This window comes from Larimichthys crocea, chromosome XIII (genome assembly GCF_000972845.2).
Source record: "Larimichthys crocea isolate SSNF chromosome XIII, L_crocea_2.0, whole genome shotgun sequence".
NCBI classification, from domain to species: Eukaryota; Metazoa; Chordata; class Actinopteri; family Sciaenidae; genus Larimichthys; species Larimichthys crocea.
Genome location: NC_040023.1, coordinates 24625006 through 24634072, shown reverse-complemented (window position 1 = coordinate 24634072; position 9067 = coordinate 24625006).

Here is a 9067-nt window from a genome sequence, read left to right as displayed (position 1 = left end):
CACTCTGTAGACTATGTCTCTGCGTCTGGACTTTTTCCCTCGTATTATAACGGGGGCTGGGCTGTGCCATTCGCGTCAGCACTCAGTATACCACCTCCCAATACATTTTGAGAATAATATGAATATATGGATGCGTTCAGTTTTCCCTGAAACTATCCTTGTACAATATAGCTGGAGGTCATGTTCTTATTCGGATTCAATTCGTTTTGGCTCACTATGGCTTGTAAATAAATAATATAGTGTCTATCCGACTGGACTGTAAATATTGCTATATAACACAAACCAATCTCGTTCGGCAGTCTTGCTATGATTATTTGGGTTTATTATTTGGGTTTCATTCTCTGTTATAAAGTGTTATAAAGCTTTCTAAAAAATGTAGAAGTTCCCTAAACTATTTCCATAACAATCCCTATTGTCAAGTTAGAAACAAATATGGCATCGCTGATAAAACTCTGACTGACTATAGAATCCAACAAAAGAATATAACATTTATGACAAATTCAAACAATCCATGTCTTATAGAGATGGAAACCAAAGAAGAGAGAGAAGATGAAAACTGTATTTCTAACAGAGCTTCTGTAGGAATCATGAGATCCAAAAGAGGAAAATTCTTCAGCAATTTTTGGCCAAAGGGCATACTGTTTCCTCTACATGAGCTAATAATCCCCCAAAGACTTAAAACTCATTTTATAGTTCACGTTGAAAAACAGTGGATGACATTTTCACATGTGAACTATTGGCTGATTTTTAACTGCGATGAAAAACCCTCTGAGTTGAACGTCATGGTTGACTGAAAACACATTATTGATATACTATAGCAAAATCTCCACAATCACAAAGACCCCTCGCTGCCGCTGCCATAATCTGAGCTTTATCGATTAGTGAGACAAGCTGGCCAATATGTATCTGATGTGACCAATAAGTAGTGCTGCCGTACACTTATTTATATTATCTGCATTGATTTATCACTTAGTCAACAAACTGTCAGAAAGCAATAAAATTGCCCATCACAGTTTTTCAGAGCTCTAACTGATGTCTTCAGATACGACCAACGGTCCCAAAGCATTAAGATAAGCGGTTTACTATCACATAAAAACAGCAGTGAATCCTCAAAGCTGACAAACTGGAATAAGCTCATGTCTGGCATTTGCTTGAAAATGACATCAACAATCAAACAATAAATCAACTAAACACTTGCCAACATGTATACACACTCTGTTGTCCAGCAGTAGCAGTAGAATCACAGCTTAAAAAACACTCTCCAGAAACCTTGTAACTCAATTCTTGAAGTCTGTTGTATCTCTAGAAATGAAGATGTTTGTGCACTGATTGTCAGCGACAGTATGCAGCATAGATTTGAATTGCTTTAACATTGGCTCCATCTTGTTGTGAGTAAAACACTGATATATTCTCACCTTTTAGTATACAACCCAGTCTGTGTTCCTCGCCATCCAGTGAACACAAGTCCAGTTTATTCTCTTTTAGCTCGGATTTTTGGTCTCTACCAACTTTTAGGGGAAATATCTGATGCTTTATCTGCTTAATGCTCCACTGTGTTCTCCAGCTAGTCACTAGTAACCTTTTGGTGTTAAGCAGCATACAGTTGATTTTTAGAGCTGTCTGCTACAGCTTAAAACAAAGTTATGAGAGTGCTGAGAGTAAACCAAAAAAGAAAACTCATAAAAAGTCGTTGTGGATAATAATTCTCTGTCGGTTCATCACTAGGATTCCTTTTCACATGGTCGTATTGTTTTCACATTGTTATCTGATACATTGTGTTCATAAAAATATCATTATAGCTGCTTTAAGTTTCTGGTGAAACACAACACTCTCTGCATGCTGGAGGACTTTTCCCAGGGGAGCCCACTCAACCATAAATATAACATTTCTATTTTATATTTATTATTCTAGACATCTGCAGTACTTGTTTCCTGTGATCATTATGCGCCAAAGGACTGAGGCAAATTCCTTGTATGTAAAACCGCTTTTGGCAATAGGTAGATTTCTGATTTGGATTCTGATTAGACACAGATGGTTTAGAACAGTAAATACAAAAGCATTTGTTTGATGGATGAGCTGCTGTGTCGTATCAATCAGTGATATAAAAAAGCTAATTGTTTTTCTTCTCACAGATAATTGCTTTCATATTGCAACAGTTTAAATGCAGGGCTATTAATTGAAAATACTGACTTTAACTACTCATTAGCTTACTTAATATGTCCCTCTAACCCTGCTGCTATACAGCTTTTGGATGTCAGACTCTCATTCACTTTTCATTTTGTTTGTCTGCCCTCTCATAACATATTTCACAGCACTGACTAGCAGTAGAGTGCTAGTTATATTTCCTTCACTCGTGGACAGTGATTGTCTCCATGTCAGAAGCATGCTTCTTTTCGGTGCCCATTGTTTGCCTTCCTACGCTTCTACTGACATTCTTTGAATTAGTTTGTATTACATTAGACTCAGCTGTCTAAGATGTCTGCCCGCAGCAACGGAGCAAGGAGCTGAAGAGCGTAGGTGTTAACGGGTCGGGCCGGGGTAATTCAGTGGTTTCCGCTTCTGTCAGACTTTCAGAGGTGCAGCTCCCTGCTCGCCATGCCTCCCAGCAAACAGAAATGGTACTCACAAAAAGCCAGATGGCAAGGAGAGTGGAGATCACACACATCGCCAGTCATCCATCCTTTTGGACATTATTAGATTGAACGTAACCTCTAAATTGTCAGTATAATTGTTATTCAAAGGTCAGACACAGCAACAACCAATACAAAACAAATATATAAAAGGTTATACTGTATATATACGACTGACATTTTATACATAGTATACATAGCATACACCCCATATGTCAACATTACATTACTTATGTTCTAAGTATAGGAAATGTTGAGTTTCTACTTGAGTGTTTTAAATTTCTTTTAATGTTTCACGTGTTGTTGATACAAAAGACCCAATTTCACTTAACTTTCACCTCAACCCTCTGGGGTCTGAGCAATCAGATAGGGCCAGTGATAGGATCCCAGTGGGTTAAAGTAATAGTTTTCCATTTTGGGAAATATATGTATATCCTTCCTTCCTTCCTTCCTTCCTTCCTTCCTTCCTTCCTTTCTACCTTCCTTCTTTCCTTCCTTCCTCAAGGTGTGATAATTTGATCTTTTACGTAAAGTATGTGCCAACACAGAAGTAAATAGTGTATTTCTGTTCCTTTAAAGTATTAGACTACTGGGGCAGGCGGTAGCATAGTGGGTTAATTGGCCGCCCCATGTGTTAGGCTATAGTCCTCGCTGCAGCTGGCCCCGGTTTGAATCCCGCATCGGATGGCTAATTTACTGTGTGTCACTCCCCCTCTCTCTGCCCCCTGCTTCCTGTCTATCTTCAGCTGTTCTCTCATTAAAGGCATAAAAAGCCCCCCAAAAAAATCTTAAAAAAAAAAAAAGTATTAGACTACTGGCATTAGACTTCAACAAAGTTGGGTGGCTTAACAAAAAGACAATTTAAACAAAGAATGGTCGCAATCTATGCAGGAGAAGTATCCTACATTTCCCATAATGCATCTTAAGCAAAGCTAATGTTAGACTTTGTTTGCCTGGTAAATAGCCATGTCCTTCAAACTCCATGTCAATGTTTGTTGTGCAGTCTTCAAGCACAAACTGAGCTCCTTCCAGAGCCACACAAGACATTATACGACACAGGGTACTTCACAGGGTGAGTGGGACTCCTCATGAGCCATGGTATCTTTAATATCCTATTTTCTAATGTGTCCATATGATTCCAACAGCTGCCTTGTGTAAAAAAAAGTGGTGTCAAGAGTAAGAAGAGGAGATACAGCAGACCCAGGTGCAGATTAAGACCCAGCAGCAGACTTTACAGTGCTCTGCTATTTTCTTATTTTTTCATTTTCAGGATATTTGATGGATATTTTCTACTATGTGGGGGTAATTTATATTGAAGACAAACCTTTAAGACATCTTAGAATCCAGCTGTGATGGGAATCTCTTGATGATAGCTTAATGTGTATTTGAGTATTTCAGCCTGTTGTTGCTGCTGCTGCTGTCTCTGCCACTAATTTCTCTCTGTGTGTTTGTTGGGTTAGTCATCAGTGGAAATAATGAGAACACTGTACCAGCCAATTTGATTTAGCAAAGTGACACAGGTTAATCTCTGTGGTTCCGAACAGCAATTGCATATACAGCTCCAACATTTGGGGATGCATAATCATTGGCAATATGCCCGTACTGTCAGTTCCACACAAACCTTTGGTGTAAATGTAGTTTTCTGTTTTTTTTTGCTGCAGATGTTTATAAGAGTTTCTTTTGCATGCTGCCATTTTACAAAATAGAAATACTGTCTCTGTTTTGCCATTACCCCTGAATTGAATCAGGCATGCTGCACTGCACATATTCTGTCACAAAGATAAAACGGGTCAATTTTAAGGATTAGTCTGCTGCTTTGTCAGATAAAGTCTTAGATGAAAAGGTTATCGTGTTTTGAGACTGAGGGGTTAGGCTTAGAAATGTAATAAAAGCTTTTGATTGCTTACATCTATCTGTCAGCATAATCGTTAGAGAATACAGAGAAAGTGGTCATATCACAACTTCAGGCAAACCTTGAAAATTGTGTGTGTGTGTGTGTGTGTGTGTGTGTGTGTGTGTGTGTGTGTGTGTGTGTGTGCTTTAGACTGTGTGTTCAACCATGTAAAGAAACACATTCAGGGTAAACTAAGCCCTACTACTTTCCCAGAAAAGCTAAGTCTTTAACTTTTGGGGTGAATTTTTGTGGATATTCTATGATTCAGTACCACACACCCTGTAGAGCCAAACCATACAAACATAGGTATCAGCCTTATCACTCATACCCTGTGTGGGATGAGTCTTTGTGTGAATGATTTGTATTTATTGCCATGCTTGGCAGTGGCTTTGCTGTGTGTAAGATGTTATCTCATCTTTTTTTCCCCTTCTACATGATTAAATCTACAAAGGTGAAACCAGGTGATGTTTAATATCCATCAAATTTCTTAGAGGTCATTAGCCAAATGTATAAGAGATAAGGTGCAGCTGCCCATAAAACACCCTAAAGTGCCCATTGGATGGAGGTGCTTAAGGCACATTTTCAGTAAGCATTAGCAAAATGAGAGAGGTCTCCTCTTTGAAGTAAAGGTGCTGAAATCTCTTGGCTGAATACTGAAGTCACTACCTCAATAACTTTGTCAATACCTATTACCCTTCCTATCACCACTTCACGCTTGGCCAGAGTCACCGCTGCTTGTGGGTGTTTTATCAAGTCTGTTTTGTAGAGAAACATCTGAGAAAATTCTCGCCTATATTTAAATTTTTGTATTTAATCACTTTCATAAACTCACTTAGGGTACAAATACACAACAATCTATTTCCCAAGTAAGCTGGAGGCTAACAAGCTGGCATTACCTATAAGCAGTATAGTAGAGACTGTAGACCTTGTCTGTTCGTAAGTTCAAATGTGTTCAGTAAGTGGAGATTTATGCATCACTGAATTAAAACAGGTTGCTCCCATAGACAGTATAAATATGGACCCACATATTGCTGAAGAACCGTATGAGAAGCCCAGAGTGTGGTGGCTCTGGCTGCTGCCATCTTGACAGTCCTGCCTCTGCCTTTCACCAGCTAACCCATCGATGTGGATCGTCAGTGAACCTGAGGCTGACTGAATGAAGCGTGGGTGTTCAAACAAGCCACTTGTAATGGTACCCACTTGTGAATGAAAGCAGCCATGCTGTTAATTATGCATGACTTTAAATCTCAATATAATTTGAACGGATGAGTTATATAATAATTCACATTCAGCACAGTTGTCATGAATGTGGAATTCAGCCATAGAGATTAAAACCGTTATTTGTACCAGGATGTATACATTTTTATTTCTGCTGTGCAGTTGGACCTTTTACAGTTTTTTCCATTTGTTTAAACACAATTTTGCAAACTAGGTGGTTTTATCAAAACACTAACACAATTCACCAAACCACACACCCAAACTGCAAAACACCTCATATATCACGCAAAATGAAGCACTGCAACCAAAATCAAACTTTTGCACCAGATGGCACACACTTCATTCGTATTCGTAGATTTTTGTCTAACTACACACTGTTGGGCATAATGAAAAGCACTCTCATCTTTAGTATGCTTTGCCATAATACTAACACAGTTTAAACTGTGGAGAATTCTTTAGATTGTTCACATGCACAGAAATATTTGCAGATACACACACGTGCTATTGAAATATTTATTTTATTTATTTTTCACCAAACAAGTCAGTGCAACATATGCACAGCAGATGAGCTGAAAAATACAATTGCAGAGAAAAATTAAAAAATTAAGAAGAACACTGCTCTACCCCGACTCTCAAAACTGTAATGTGGCGGCTTAGAGATATGGAGACTTGTTTTGTAGCCAGCCTCAAGTGGCCATTCGAGGAACTGCAGTTTTGGCACTTGTGTGTTGGCTTCACTTCACAGCAACGGAGTTTGTTGTTTGGCTGCACAAACCTTACAACTAGCTCTAGAGATCATTCATACATCCACTAACGATCAGGTCTAACTGTATGTAGTTAACTAAACTGCTATCTAACATTAGTTTGTTATGACATGCTGGCCTGTTTAGACTGAGGAGTAAAAATGGCACTGGAGCTTGTTTTAACCCATCTGACCTGACACTTAATCAAAATGTAATTTAATAATGAAAGGGGAATTTTAAATGGTATTAAACAAAGAATACAAATACACCTCAAATTACAAAATGTTAATAAGATTAGCATAATGCCTAACATTATTTGCATATTGTGAGACTGAATGTTGACATAATTTTGATTAGCTTAATGTAGTCTTTCTCACTCATTCTAAACTGCACGAATAACAGTGAAACACTCTTACACACTCTTCCTCCATGCATGCATTTAGGTATTACAGAATCATATCTAACAAAGGGCTGGCAGTTATTTTCGGAAGTTAAATAATGCTGCTATGGTTTACGTGGTGCAGGAGAACATTTACTCTTTCAATATGTAAAATTGCTGAATCACTGTTAAATCCTCTGTTGAATAGCTCATAAAGGTCATTGTGACCCTTTGACGTCAGAGGAGGTTCAGCCTGTCTGTGAAAAAGATTAGGAGACCCTAGTGTGTCTTTTGAGATATGCTTGTTGGAAACTAGTTGGTTTTGGTGTGACGAAGGTAAGGAGAGCCATGCATACCCCTTTTTAATGTTGGGGGCGCCAAGAAGACCTTAGGGAAGATAGGAAAAAAGCTAAAAATAAAGTTTAATGTATTGATAAAATAAAGATAAATGTGCTGAATGTTTTAGAAAATAGAATTTATAATAATATAGAACACACAAATTATTTTTGAAAAGGAAAAACCACACTTTGACTCCTACGCCTTTGTGATAAATAATGCTCATATTAGCCCCACATGGCAATGACACACCCTCACGGCTAAATTCCACCTGGCATGAACGCAACGCATTCCATTTGCTGCTGGAGCTAATCGTGGCCGTTCTAATCAGTGTTTGAAGCCCCACCAGAATGGTCATGGTAGAAGCACATAAACCAATAAACCAAGTAGAAATGACCAGATCTCAGCAAGTGAACAAAGACTGGTGGTTAAGATGCTCCACTCTGAAACACTTCTGGTCTGGGTCTTCTGGGTTTGAAGTCACACCCCGGTGGGGTTTCGCCTTTAGGCTTCCAGTCCTCATTTTGTAGTGTTCCTGTCCTGGCGCTAAGTCTAAAATTCAATATGACTCAATAGAGACTGACCAGAGTGCTTTTCATTCACCCCATGATTAATTTCTTTTTATCAGACAAGGCTACAGATGTTTCCTCACAACCAGTTTACACAGTCTTTGCTAGCTGACACATTTCTAAAGTTTTAATCAATTTTAACAGCAAACTGATCGAAACTGAACTAAAGCTAATAGCTAGTTTCAAACAAAAAAGGACTTTATGAAAATTGTTTTTCAATTAATTTAAATGCATCATAGGCCATGTGTCATACAAACTGTAAGCATGTGTGTCTGAAACCACATTACTTCAATGCACAGTTAACAAAGCACAACCAATTCCAAATAGCCATTCCAAACCTCAAGCCTCGGTGTGTATGCTGTGTGTATAAGTGATTTCAGTGACAGTCTTCACTGCTGTAAAATATTTGTGAAGGTGACAAGGTAAAGTTAATGAAGACATTTGAAGCAATTTTCTCTTAATGAAAAGTGACAGTTTGCTCATTTCGATGCTAATCATACATAAATTGCTAAGTTAAGTCTTTGTATATCATGTCTTTCTTCACCCAATAGAGCTTTGTAAATGAGCTTTGTAGAATGCTAATTAACATCAATCAGTATGGATGGATTGGATTTACTTCCGGACATCTACAGACCCATTTGTGGTTCTGTTCATATAAACAAAGCTTAAGACGGAAGATTACATACATATATCTGGAAGATCTTCAGACTACGTCTAAATGAACCTTTTAGTTAAGGATGAAAGGAAATCCATCTTGCTGCTGTATGCATGAGGACTTTCAATCAGACTAATTACATTCCAGACAAATACAGATGAGAGCATGACACCTGGATTGATTTCCAGTAAGCAATCTAGCAAAAAATCTAGCGATACATAAAAACATGAAATCATGTGGATGCATCTTCTTCAGGCCTGTAATTCACCATCTGTCCTTGTCTGCAACTGCTGAAAACGAACACCCTGTGATTGTGTGGAGTTCTGTTTTCAATCCGTAAATGAGGATATCATGATTTCTAGTATTCAGTAAGGGAAATATGACTTAGAAAAAAGCTCACCTTTCCCTTAACACAGATACATAGACGACAGATAACTACCCCTTTGCTTGAGTTACTGTGATGGATAATCCATGCTGTTTTACGCCCATTACCTCAACCCATTACTGAGGCCTGGCTATTTCCATGACAACGAGTTACTGTATCTCTGTCAAAATCAGTCCAGGCTCTAAGCTAATGGGTTATTATTATATGACTGACAATGTTGAGTCATTTTCTCTGCCTTGGGCTGATCTCCCTTGATTC